The 14942-nt window shown below is 40.6% G+C and overlaps 1 protein-coding gene across 5 annotated transcripts in view; it reads right to left on the bottom strand.

The window, feature by feature from the left end:
* Window positions 1-11937, bottom strand: part of LOC139480473 (tyrosine-protein kinase STK-like) — a 31749-nt gene extending 19812 nt beyond the window's left edge. The window contains exon 1 of one of the 5 annotated variants that reach the window (XM_071263562.1): window positions 11910-11937. The gene's annotated coding sequence lies outside the window, so the exon portion shown is untranslated. Of the gene's footprint in view, window positions 1-114; window positions 199-5131; window positions 5203-11785 lie in introns of those variants that run through there. The other 4 variants (XM_071263558.1, XM_071263559.1, XM_071263561.1 and 1 more) reach the window with 4 other exon arrangements.
* Window positions 11938-14942: the final 3005 nt, after the last annotated feature.

The raw sequence follows: 14942 nt of genomic DNA, 5'->3' as shown, positions 1-14942 counted from the left end.
AATCCACCACCCCTATCAACTATCCCCACCCTACAGCTGTATAAATCCACAACCCACATCAACCACCCCCACCCTACAGCTGTACAAACCACCACCCCTATCAACTATCCTCACCCAACAGCTGCGTCCTGTGCACATCCACCGCCATCACCCATCTCCACCAACACTTGGACAGTACTTGTACCAGTAGGACCATCCATGCACTCTATCCTATGGTTCCCACTTCCTGGTCACAAGGGCCACAAGCAAACATCACTCTATGTCAGTCACCTAGTCTACATACTCTCATTATCACATGTCCAAAAACTGGAAATATTACATCAAGTTTGGGTAAGATATTTTTATATTTATTGTTTTAAAGATTTTTGGTGAAAATTCCTCATCAGCAAAATATAAAAAATACATTTCATTTTTTATTTTTTATTTTTTTATGAAATGTTCATATGTTACCTGCATATTCCTCAAATTTAGTTGGGTCAAGTATGCATTTGCTGAAAGTGACAGACAGAATTTTAGGCTAAAATTAATACCAGGGTAATAGTCAGGCACCTGACCTGCATCATCATAAAGTCTGCCACACATTTCGTTTTCATTTCCATTTTCAAAAAAATATAAAAATCCTAATACTTAAACACAATGCACCCAAAACATTGAAAATGGAATAAAAAATGAAACGTGCAATGAACTTTATGATGATGTGGCAGTGCCTGAGAACCAACACTATTAATTGTTTTTAGCCTTACAGATTTATTTTTTCATCTTACATTTTAGGGTCGGAAGATTTAGCAGTTAACAAATCGAAATAGAAATTTCTGTATTTAACATCAGACATCACGGTTCAATCATATGGAGAGTGTCCTAAATACAAACTATAGGGATATTTAGCCTTCAGCTGGTAGTGTACATAACCAGTTCATAATATAAACTTAAGAGTCACAGAGTAACATGTCAGCTGAATGAGTCCATGAACACACAATCACTGAAGGCCTACATACTTTCCCTGCAGCACTCACTTACCCTAAAGTCGTCTTGCAAACAAACTATACCCTTGACCTATTCCTGCTGCTTGAACAGAGTGTGGTTCCACCCTCCATTGTCAGTCAGATTGCTCTACTTGCTGGCCACGGCTCGGTGGTCACACATGTCAACCATAGCTTAACTATGAATACACAACCGCATTCAGGCAACTGGTAGTCTAGATCCTGTACTTTGAGTACCCCTCTGACAAGTGTAAATTGGCAGGGCTCCCTGTTGTCAGACTTTCATTTTTGTGGAAGCCTCGGTGGCTGAGTGGGTTAGATCGATGACTTGTGTGCTGGCGATTAGATGCCTCATCCTGGCAGTGTGGGTTCGAATACAGGACGGAACTCAACCCCAATAGTACGAGAATCTGTACTTTACTAAGAAAGTGTTATCCCAAATATAACATTTGTTACAGTTTATAGAGGTGTGAAACTCTCTTGCTTCGTGAATCCCGGACGGAACTCAACCCAAAAAAGTACGAGAATCTGTACCTTACTAAGAAAGCGTTATCCCAAATATAACATTTATAACATAGCTTAACTTTCTGTCACCGACTTCGGCCAGTCAGTCTATCACATGTTTACCTGCTTAGTAATTAAATCTCTCTATGTCAGAGCACAGGCAAATACTTTCGAGCAATGGGTAGTCACTATTTGGTCAGGGGGAGTACATCTATATGCTGATAAAGTACTGTAAAGTATACATTTTGACACTTTACAAAGTACGTAATCTGGTCTACCAGTTGTCGAACTTTCATTCTGTGGAAGCCTCGGTGGCTGAATGGGTTAGATCGCTGACTTTGTGTGCTGGCGATTAGGTGCCTCACTCTGGCAGTGTGGGTTCGAATCCAGGACGGGATTCAACCCCCAAAAATACAAGAATGTGTACTATACTAAGAAAGTGTTATCCCAAATATAACATTTGTTACAGTTTATAGAGGCTTGAAACTCGTGCTTCATGAATCCCGGACGGTACTCAACCCAAAATAGTACGAGAATCTGTATTTTACTAAGAAAGTGTTATCCCAAATATAACATTTGTTACAGTTTATAGAGGCGTGAAACTCTCGCGCTTCGTGAAATTTGTACATTTCAGCATACCAGGCCTTAAACAACAAACATGTGACTGCAAGACTGCATTAAATATGAAATCACGCAGTCTCGATTGTGAATGATGAGTCTTCAGGGAGCCTACAGAAGTTGCAGGATTTCTGCTTAATATACTGCAGACTTAAAAAATCAGGCCAGATCAAATTACTTTACAGATCCATTTGTCATTTTTACCTGTCACTTATAAGCCAAAGTACAGTAATAACAATGCACTAATAAGTTCAATTTTAAATTTTAGAAATAGATTCTTTTCGCCCCTGGAAGGTAAAAATCTGTCAAAAATCATTCAAAAGGTGAGCCTTATTTTGACATTCAGATGGAGTTAGAATATATCAACAGGGCAGGTTCCACAAAGCAATCCAAGCACAACTACCTGGTATTGTAATCCTGTATGAAAGAATGGGAGTTACCTCATCTTAGTGCTAAGATCACTTTGAATCAGGCCCATGGGCCAGGACACGATTTGTTTCAGTGGCCATTGAATCTACCTGTATAGCACCTGTACGTGGTAGAAGCCGTCCAGCCATCAGTTTTAGATAGTGTAGGCCGGTGTTGTCCAAACAAAGACATATCTACACTGTCTGGAGACATGCGGGCTTTGTTCACTGCTAGTTGCACAGAGGGTTACCGACCACGATCTGTCTCTCAAAATACATCGGATATCATGGTGACTCATGTTTTGGGGTAATTGGTTTCTTCTGACAATTGCAGGATGCACACTTTTTAATTACATGAAAGGAAATTGAGAGACATTTTATGAAAAATTGAAAGCCTTTGTGTGATGAATCTATTTCAGTTTTTGAAAAAAGAACATTTTATTTTTTTTCACAATGAGTTAATCCATTGTGAGGATGTAGTGAAATACAATGTACATTATATAGACCCTTGAAAACTGAGGATAAGGACATATTGCCAGCAGTCCAAGCTTGTCATGAAGAGGGTCTGTGGTCTAGTGGATAGAGCATCTGCTTGGAAAGTGGAAAGTGTTTTGATCCCCGGCCACGTCATACCAAAAGACGTTAAAAGATGGTACTTGTTGTTACCTGCCTGGCACTTGGCATTTAAGGGATAAAACAAGGACTGGTTGTTTTCGAGTGAGAATACTGTGTACTAAATGCATAGTTGCCCAGTGATCATGAATTAACATTAAACCCCATTTCACCTCACACAACTCACCTCACACCACCTCACACAAGTCACCTCACCTCACCTCACACACATCACCTCACCTCACCTCACCTCTCACCACCTCAACTCACACACCTCACCTCACACCACCTCACACACATCACCTCACCTCATCTCACACACATCACCTCACCTCACTTCACCACTTCACATCACTTCACCACCTCACATCACTTCACCACATCACTTCACCACATCACTTCACCACATCACATCACTTCACCACCTCACATCACTTCACCACCTCACATCACTTCACCACCTCACTTCACCACCTCACATCACTTCACCACCTCACATCACTTCACCACATCACTTCCTCACATCACTTCACCACCTTACATCACTTCACCACATCACTTCCTCACATCACTTCACCACCTCACATCACTTCACCACATCACATCACTTCACCACCTCACATCACTTCACCACCTCACTTCACCACCTCACATCACTTCACCACCTCACATCACTTCCCCACATCACTTCCTCACATCACTTCACCACCTCACATCACTTCACCACATCACTTCCTCACATCACTTCACCACCTCACATCACTTCACCACATCACTTCCTCACATCACTTCACCACCTCACATCACTTCACCACATCACTTCCTCACATCACTTCACCACCTCACATCACTTCACCACCTCACATCACTTCCTCACATCACTTCACCACCTCACATCACTTCACCACATCACTTCCTCACATCACTTCACCACCTCACATCACTTCACCACCTCACATCACTTCACCACATCACATCACTTCACCACCTCACATCACTTCACCACCTCACATCACTTCACCACATCACATCACTTCACCACCTCACTTCACCACCTCACATCACTTCACCACCTCACATCACTTCACCACCTCACATCACTTCACCACATCACTTCACCACATCACATCACTTCACCACATCACACCACATCACCTCACTTCACCACCTCACTTCACCACCTCACATCACTTCACCACCTCACATCACTTCACCACCTCACATCACTTCACCACCTCACATCACTTCACCACCTCACATCACTTCACCACATCACATCACTTCACCACCTCACATCACTTCACCACATCACACCACATCACCTCACTTCACCACCTCACTTCACCACCTCTCCTCACCTCATAAAAGAGGACTTAAATAAATAAGGATGTCATGTATACAATGTGTGACCTGTATCTTCCTACACTGACAGTTTGGATCTGTGCTCATGCCTTCAACCATCAGTCAAGCCCATCCCCGACTCACTAAATCATTTAATTACATACAGTTCAAGTATTACAGACCGTGACTAAACACATGTTCTTCACATATAAGTCACACTGTTTGCAATCCATTTGGGCTTGGAAACAGCAGCCAAGTGTAGTGATGGAGACAGAACGTGTCATCTCCGTAACAAACACACGAAAATTAAATAAGGGTACCGTCAAACATCGGGATGACAGAAACAAAGGTGGGTGGTTGGGCTTTTCTCCATGAAACACAGCAGTAAATTTATCACATGTAAACAGAGCCACGGTTTTAACCTTTGTAATGAGTTTTCATAGACAAAAAGGGTTAGATTCAATACAATGGAGAGGTCACTGTGACATCCGAACTGACTGGAGCTTTGAATGTGAAGACGCCCAAACTCTTTCAATCCATTTCCTAGAAACTCACGATGACAAAACCATTTTTCAATGAATGCTTGTGTTGAGGTGTGTTTTTGTAGCGTTATTCAGGGAAACTATTGTACATCACTGCTCAACATTCAATGCAATACACTCTACTCACTGGTAAGAGGATGTCATGACAATATTAACAATATCATCCCAGTCAGAGTATTATTGTCTTTTTCCACTGGGTTACCTGTGAATAGTCCAAAAGAAACTACTGTAAATCTTGATATTAAGGCGAGCATGAATTAAATGCGAAAAATGCGAGTGGTCTTTGCTCGCATTATTAAACATCGTAGTAATATCAACAATAAGACATTTTAGATAGCAGAAATACCAACTTAGACATACGCTGAAAACAAACAACTATGTATTCCACATCACTGTTTACTGAGCAGCACTTGTTACAAGTATATAAACAATGTCATTCAAACACTAATTACATCCTGTGAATTGTCACTGCTGGGGTCCTGACAAGCATTCTACTTACTCACGTCATCACTGATCACACCTGCAAGTCCAGACAGATGCCACCCAACATGGTGTCTTTGCTCTTTGCGACTGCATCAAAGGCCGACACGAGCCAGCGCTCACGTATTGTTTTAGCTGAAGTACTCTACTCAGCACTAATAAGCGATGGTATTTGGTGTGTGATTGGATTAATGTAAGGATGGATTAAGGTGAGGATTCTCCTGTAAACCTGACAGAGGACATTTTGTTTAGATATAAATCCACTGATGCTTGAGAGGAGGGGGTGTCGCTTTCATATTGAGTCGCATTTTTTGCTAGGGGCCAGCGGTCGCATTCTTTTGGAGATACATTAATTTCACGTTTTACAGTATATTTTCTGTACTGACCAAGTATTTTTTCTACACTCTTCATAACCCACTCTCAACCTCACCTCTCACAACCTCACCTCTCTCAAAACTACCTCTTTGTTTGTTTTAAACATACCTGATTATAAAAAGGACGAAGGGATGGGGCACAAGTGCTACACTTATTGCCACCTTTTCCCTATACACAGTTAAACATAATATTACGTAATGGAAATGAACAATTTACAATTGAAGATTCACATTGTGGAAACATCATAAGTGCACAATATACACTCACCACCAAAAGAAACATGAACCATAGAAACATAGAGAACATACATTAAGAGTGAGTGAGTGAGTGAGTTCGGTTTTACCCCGCCTTTAGCAATATTCCAGCAATATCACGGCGGGGGACACCAGAGATGGGCTTCACACATTGTACCCATGTTGGGAATCGAACTCGGCTCTTTGGCATGACAAGCTAACGCTTTAACCACTAGGCTACCCGACCGCCCCACATACATTAAGAAGAGATGTTTCCAGTGTGTACCAATTACTGACAAAACTAACAATCAATGTCTTCATTGTTATCCCGATATGCTGCACCTGATTTCCAAATTTTACATGCAAATCATGTAGGAGGCAAATGGTGCATCTCCAGTCATAGATCTGTGACGTCACATGTGATGCGTTCATGAGCGTCAGTGCATCAAACCAATCTAATGTCTCTTGAATATGAGTAATTCTTCATATGTATGGTATTTGCGTTTCTCTGCCAACCTCACCTTTCTTAACCCCAGCCCTCTCAGAACCCATCACCTCTCTCAACCCCAGCCCTCTCAGAACCCATCACCTCTCTCAACCCCAGCCCTCTCAGAACCCATCACCTCTCTCAACCCCAGCCCTCTCAGAACCAATCACCTCTCTAAACCCCAGCCCTCTCAGAACCCATCACCTCTCTCAACCCCACCTCTCTCAACCCCTCTCAGAACCCATCACTTCTCTCAACCCCTCCTCTCTCAACCCCTCTCAGAACCCATCACTTCTCTCAACCCCACCTCTTTCAACCCCACTCAGAACCCATCACCTCTCTCAACCCCAGCCCCCTCAAACCCACCTCTCCAAATCCCACCTCTCTCAACCACACCTATCACAACCCCACCTCTCTCAACCCAACCTCTCAGAACCATTCACCTCTCTCAACCCCACCTCTCTCAACCACAGCCCTCTCAACCCCACCTCTCTCAACCATACCTCTCTCAACCCCACCTCTCAGAACCCATCACCTCTCTCAACCACACCTATCTCTACCCCACCTCTTCCAACCCCAGCCCTCTCAACCCCAACCTTCTAAACACCATCTCTCAACCAGACCCTCTCAACCCCACCACTTTCAACCACACCCTCTCAACCCCAACCCTCTAAACCCCACCCCTCTCAACCCCACCCCTCTCAACCCCAGCCCCCTCAATTCCCCCCCTCTCAGATCCCCCCATGTTCATAGCAACATCTTCCTGATTCCCCTAACTGACCCTTATCAAACTGCAATCCCAACTATTTCATATAGGAATAATGACCTGTGCTGGAGGGAGACCTGACTGTGTTGGTAGTATCTTTATTTTGCAAAAGGATACTGCATTTAGTGAGTTAAGGAAATAGAAACAGTACAAACTGGAAACTGAAACCAAAGTTCATTCATATCGAATGACAGTGAGAGCATCATGCAGCAAGCCTGCATACTCTACACTGTTTTACATGTATGGAGGAAATCTGTTTAACTTGTATGGAGGAACACTGTATTACATGTATGGAGGTACATTGTTTTACATGTATGGAGGAACATTGATTTACATGTATTGAGGAACACTGTTTTACTTGTATGGAGGAACACTGTTTTACATGTATGGAGGAACATTGTTTTACATGTATGGAGGAACATTGTTTTACATGTATTGAGGAACACTGTTTTACATGTATGGAGGAACACTGTTTTACGTGTATGGAGGAACTCTGTTTTAAAAGTATATCCTGTTTTTGCTAAAATGTTCTGTGTTTGAATATAGACCTCATTCGTGTTATGAAATGGTTAAAATTCCAAGACCTTATTACTTGGTTTAATAAACATTTAATGATTGATTGATAAGTGAACCTTAATATGAATTAAAATAATCATGTGTCCAGTGCATTCATTTTCAGTATACTTCATTTAAATCACAAGGAGTAAAGAAGCTGGAATATTGCTGAGAGCAGCGTTAAACAACAAACACACATACATGCACATGCTGCTTTGTTCCACAGAACAAACACAAACTTTTTTTTGATTTTCATCATGTTACACTCAATTTTATTATTCCTACAAATTCATTTAAAAGAACTGGTGCGATTGTAAAATAATCAATTGCATTTTATATAATCGATTACTTGGTTGAAACTGAAACCACTCACCCATGAATGAAATTCATTATTAAGAACAGCACCAATGGTCAACGTGCTGTAGTCACTTTGTATGTCTGTTTATTGGTTCTATTACAACTTTATTTCTATCCTCAGTATCATCAGCTTTAGCAAAAACTGCCTCCATGGTCTAGAGGTAGAGGAGAGTGAAAAGTCCTGGGTTCGATGCCCAGCCGCGTCATACCAAAAGATTTTAAAAGATGGTACTTTTTGTTATCCTGCCTGGCACTCAAGTAAATGGCTAAATACAAGGACTGGTCTGAGTGGGGTATTCATGTTAACCTGCGGCATGGTATCCAAGTGGGCTAGCACTATAAAACCGGCATTAATCTTGACTAGTACAAGCAGCCCTACACACACACACATGCATGCATGTCTCTATATAAGTGCAATAATCTTGAATGTGTCGCTAAACCCCACCTCGCCTCACCTTTAGCAAAAACCGATATGATGGCAATGATGTGAGCTCATAAAACATTAATCCATCAATAACACTGACTCAATCAATATTGATATAAAGGAATCGATCAATATGTTCTCTTTAACATACCAAGTTGATCATTAGGAAGGTTTGAGGATACCAGCACAGGATAACACCAGATTGCTCAAATAGTTGCACCTCGTCACGAATGGTAGATCATGTGAATGTTTAGCTCCGGTTGGGGTGTAAACACAATCTACTAGAATATTCATGCGGCAAGTATCCCATTTCAGGGATAGTTACTCAGAAAAACAGAACTTTTTCCTTTTGGATGTTTTCAGGAACAAGACATGGCTACTGCTGTACCAAGATGACATACTTCTACAGAAAACCTGAACATGTCACCTCAAACACATTGACAATGAGAACATGTAATTACTGACATATACTCTTTAAACAAAAAACCTGAACGTGTCACCTCAAACACATTGACAATGAGAACATGTAATTACTGACATATACTCTTTAAACAAAAAACCTGAACATGGATAATTAACACTAACAGGGATAAGGCTTTTAATTGACATCAGCTTTCTCAAGCTTCAGTTTAAATATTGCCTTTGGTACATATTGATTAAACAGTCCTGATACACACTACCTCAACTTGATACATATATATGAAAAATAATACCTGTATGTGATACCTATATATGATACACAATACCTGTATGTGATACACAATACTTGTACGTGATACATATATATGATACATTATACCTGTATGTGATACCTATATATGATACACAATACCTGTATGTGATACACAATACCTGTACGTGATACATATATGATACATAATACCTGTATGTGATACCTATATATGATACACAATACCTGTATGTGATACCTATATATGATACACAATACCTGTATATGATACATATATATGATACATAATACCTGTATGTGATACCTATATATGATACACAATACCTGTATGTGATACCTATATATGATACACACTACCTGTATATGATACATATATATGATACACAATACCTGTATGTGATACCTATATATGATACACAATACATGTATGTGATACCAATATATGATACACAATACCTGTACGTGATACCTATATATGATACACAATACCTGTATGTGATACCTTTATATGATACACAATACCTGAATGTGATACCTATATATGATACACAATACCTGTATGTGATACCTATATATGATACACAATACCTGTATGTGATACCTACATATGATAAACAATACCTATACATACCTTTATATGATACACAATACCTATACATACCTTTATATGATACACAATTCCTGAATGTGATACCTATATATGATACACAATACCTGTATGTGATACCTATATATGATACACAATACCTGTATGTGATACCTACATATGATAAACAATACCTATACATACCTTTATATGATACACAATACCTATACATACCTTTATATGATACACAATACCTGTACATGATACCTTTATATGATACAAAATACTTGGCAGATCCAGGATTTTGATAAAAAGGGGATGCATAACTGGCAGATCCGGGATTTTGATAAAGGGGAATGAATACCAGGCAGAGCCGGGATTTTGATAATGCCGAGCACCAGGCAGGGTAACAACAAGTACCATTTTTGAACGTCTTTTGGTATAAACGCAGACGGGGATAGAGCCTTCCCCTCTCTGGGTGGACGATCTACCACTAGACCACGGGGGCAGTGAGTGAGGGTATAGAATTGTGTGAGTAGAACAAGTTTTTCTCTGTCACAAAGTGTGATTGAAGGTCACAAAACATGTAGCAGAAAGGAATGACTGAGATCCAGCTCGTTAACATGATGTGCCGCAAGTACCTGGGAATCATGACATAACCAACACTGTACATAACAAAGTATTGGCTGGGATGAGTCTGAATGTACTACCCGGTTACCCACCCCCCTATTACCCAACCCTACCCGGGTACCAGCTGCAGGTCTCATGAGTTGGGTACAAAATGTCTGATTGGGAATAGTTTGACCATAGCCCTGCCAAAATGTGTTTAGATACACATAAAAATCTGGTCATGCATACACTGAAGTTGACTGAAGTTTTATCTTTATTCAAACATATATAAAGGAATGGGTGCATAGTCAGGAAGAAATGCTAACATTAGTGACTTGTAGTGTAACCCTAGAATTCTTGATCATTTTAGTCATTAAACAAGATACCACGTGACTAACCACAGGTCCAGGTAGTCCTGTTGGTTCCCGGGTCCTACTCAGTACCCACCCGACCCGGGTACCTGAGTTACCCGTCCCATCCCAAGTATTGGACTCTGTCTCAGGAATTTATATGATATTGTTAATAGCTGGAAATTACAATAAACTTCATATTTTCATTTTACACAAACATCTTACTTTTGTTCATACATAATATTATCTGTTCGATGTTTCAAATCAATACTAGTGAACTGACAGAAATTAACCATATACTTATACCGTCATCCACTTACTGACTGAGCCAATTAGTTGATATACATCTTGAATCACAATGCAGTGGACAGCTGAACTCCACGCACTATTGTCACAATATGTTTGGTATATACCTCCCCCCCGAACCCCCCCCCCCCCCTCATTATTGATCTCACCCTGTGCTCAGCATCAATAAAATGCTGCCTCCCACCGATTCTAAGATGAATCCCAAAGGCAGTAGATAGCTGAACTCCCGATACATCGCACAATTGTCACAAGACATTTTAGTATATACCTGGCCACATCAGAATATTGATACACCCTGTGCTCAGCATCAATGAAACCCTTCCTCACACAGAATATATTCTAAGATGAATCCCAAGGCAGTAGATAGCTGAACTCCCCACACACAACACATCTGTCACAAGACGTTTTACTATATACCCGGCCTCTTCAGGTTATTGATCTCACCCCGTTCTCAGTATCAATGAAATACTCACCCTGGACCCTAAATATCGTATTAAGTGTCCATGCTCACACTGAATATATTCTAAAACGAATCCCAAAGGCTGAAGATAGTTTAACTCACCTTACATAAGATGGTCAGTTAGTCCAGCAAGCAGTTATCCCTTCCTGTGATGATGAACATGTCTCTTTGTGTGATCATCAACTTGCTGGAAAGAAGCTGCATTACTTAATGCATGGCAACTTACACGTATACTTCACACTCAGCTAACACACTCCGCCACTGTAAGGAGTTCCCGCTAGTCACCATGTCTGTTGCATACCTGCAATGCTTCATTGGGTCGACAAAGATTGCTACAATAGAGCAATGTGGATTCAAGCATGGCTTTCAAGCAGCTGATAAATGACACAGAGCACAACTCCTACAGATGCATTCTTTAGTTGAAAGGGATTCCCCGATATGTATTTGCTGCCTGCTACCTGCTTGGCAAGTACAGTTGCACCCTGGTAGGTAGGCTGTGAGTATTTGTCAGGGAGCAGGCCTCCTGGCTTGGGGAGAGTGTTGTGACGAAACATTTCCCGTGGACAGGTTTGTCAATAGAGTTGTTTTTGGAATTACTTAAATCGGAAATGCAGTTTTCTGACTAATGTATGTCCTGGTAATTTGACACATTTTTTTCATATCATCTATTATGGTAATTGTTACATATTCTCAGTATGAGTAATAATTATTAGAAAATATTTGAGTTTGTAAGAGGTGAGTGAGTGAGTGAGTGAGTGAGTGAGTGAGTGAGTGAGTGAGTGAGTGAGTGGAGTGGAGTGAGTGAGTGAGTGAGTGAGTGAGTGAGTGAGTGAGCGAGCGAGTGGGGATGGAAAAGAAAGGGACGATGCCTACCAAGAGTGAGTGAGTGAGTGAGTGAGTGAGTGAGTGAGTGAGTTGGGTTTGAGAAGAAAGGGACGATGCCTACCAAGCATACAAACCAACAAATATATAATAGTTACATAGCTATAAAGTAACAAACATATATATATATTATCAATCCAAACTAATTTTATAAAGGGAGAGGGACCCTTAGAGGAAAAAAATCCAGCATTTTCAGGAAGAAGTTATTGTTTTTAAAGAAATATAAGCCTGAACCCTTCCCTATCACCAAATCCCCATCCCTATAATATGAAATGGTCAGCCCTGACAACATCTCTTTGAAGCTGATCTGAGGTCACCAATATCTTCTTGACACAACTTTCAGAGGATAGTCATAGTGTCAGTTCAACACCCTCCTCGTCCTGATACACAGACCGCCTTAGCTTGCCTTCACAAGTAGAGTGTGACATGGTGTGTGGAGACGTTACACTGACGAGGCTGAGTGACCAGGTATACATCTCTATGTTCAGTCAAGGAGCACCCATGACTCACAGGATAATCTTCCAGTCACGTTATGACCCAAAACTTTGACAGACTGGGTATCATACTGCTTAATGTTATAATTAACTAACATTAGAAATATATACTTTGTTCAGTTATGTTAGATAATCTTCAATCTGGTAAAGATCTATATTTGGGCATTTTCATGTGAAGTTTCATACAATCTGACCCTGTTTTGGCGTTGTCCTACAAAAAAAGAACTTCTGAAAAAAACTACCTTATGTTCTCAACTGTTTTATGCAAATAAGATATGTTTCACTAAACACTGACTTCAGTGTATTGTGACTTCAGTGTACTGTGACTTCAGTGTATTGTGACTTCAGTGTACTGTGACTTCAGTGTACTGTGACTTCAGTGTACTGTGACTTCAGTGTACTGTGACTTCAGTGTATTGTGACTTCAGTGTACTGTGACTTCAGTGTACTGTGACTTCAGTGTACTGTGACTTCAGTGTATTGTGACTTCAGTGTACTGTGACTTCAGTGTATTGTGACTTCAGTGTATTGTGACTTGAGTGTATTGTGACTTCAGTGTACTGTGACTTCAGTGTATTGTGACTTCAGTGTATTGTGACTTCAGTGTATTGTGACTTGAGTGTATTGTGACTTCAGTGTACTGTGACTTCAGTGTACTGTGACTTCAGTGTACTGTGACTTCAGTGTATTGTGACTTCAGTGTATTGTGACTTCAGTGTACTGTGACTTCAGTGTACTGTGACTTCAGTGTATTGTGACTTCAGTGTATTGTGACTTCAGTGTATTGTGACTTCAGTGTACTGTGACTTCAGTGTACTGTGACTTCAGTGTACTGTGACTTCAGTGTATTGTGACTTCAGTGTACTGTGACTTCAGTGTACTGTGACTTCAGTGTACTGTGACTTCAGTGTACTGTGACTTCAGTCTATTGTGACTTCAGTGTACTGTGACTTCAGTGTACTGTGACTTCAGTGTACTGTGACTTCAGTGTACTGTGACTTCAGTGTACTGTGACTCCAGTGTACTGTGACTTCAGTGTACTGTGACTTCAGTGTACTGTGACTTCAGTGTACTGTGACTTCAGTGTACTGTGACTTCAGTCTATTGTGACTTCAGTGTATTGTGACTTCAGTGTACTGTGACTTCAGTATATTGTGACTTCAGTGTACTGTGACTTCAGTGTACTGTGACTTCAGTGTACTGTGACTTCAGTGTACTGTGACTTTAGTGTATTGTGACTTCAGTCTATTGTGACTTCAGTGTATTGTGACTTCAGTGTACTGTGACTTCAGTCTATTGTGACTTCAGTGTATTGTGACTTCAGTGTATTGTGACTTCAGTGTACTGTGACTTCAGTGTATTGTGACTTCAGTGTACTGTGACTTCAGTGTATTGTGACTTCAGTGTATTGTGACTTCAGTGTATTGTGACTTCAGTGTACTGTGACTTCAGTGTACTGTGACTTCAGTGTATTGTGACTTCAGTGTATTGTGACTTCAGTCTATTGTGACTTCAGTGTATTGTGACTTCAGTGTATTGTGACTTCAGTGTATTGTGACTTCAGTCTATTGTGACTTCAGTGTATTGTGACTTCAGTGTATTGTGACTTCAGTGTATTGTGACTTCAGTGTACTGTGACTTCAGTGTACTGTGACTTCAGTGTATTGTGACTTCAGTCTATTGTGACTTCAGTCTATTGTGACTTCAGTGTATTGTGACTTCAGTGAATTGTGACTTCAGTGTATTGTGACTTCAGTGTACTGTGACTTCAGTGTACTGTGACTTCAGTGTATTGTGACTTCAGTGTATTGTGACTTCAGTGTACTGTGACTTCAGTGTACTGTGACTTCAGTGAACTGTGACTTCAGTGTATTGTGACTTCA

This window comes from Haliotis cracherodii, unplaced genomic scaffold, assembly GCF_022045235.1.
Source record: "Haliotis cracherodii isolate W230 unplaced genomic scaffold, xgHalCrac1.p SCAF_4, whole genome shotgun sequence".
NCBI lineage: Eukaryota > Metazoa > Mollusca > Gastropoda > Lepetellida > Haliotidae > Haliotis > Haliotis cracherodii.
The sequence above is the reverse complement of the archived record's forward strand: the minus strand, read 5'-3'. Positions and strand labels throughout refer to the sequence as shown.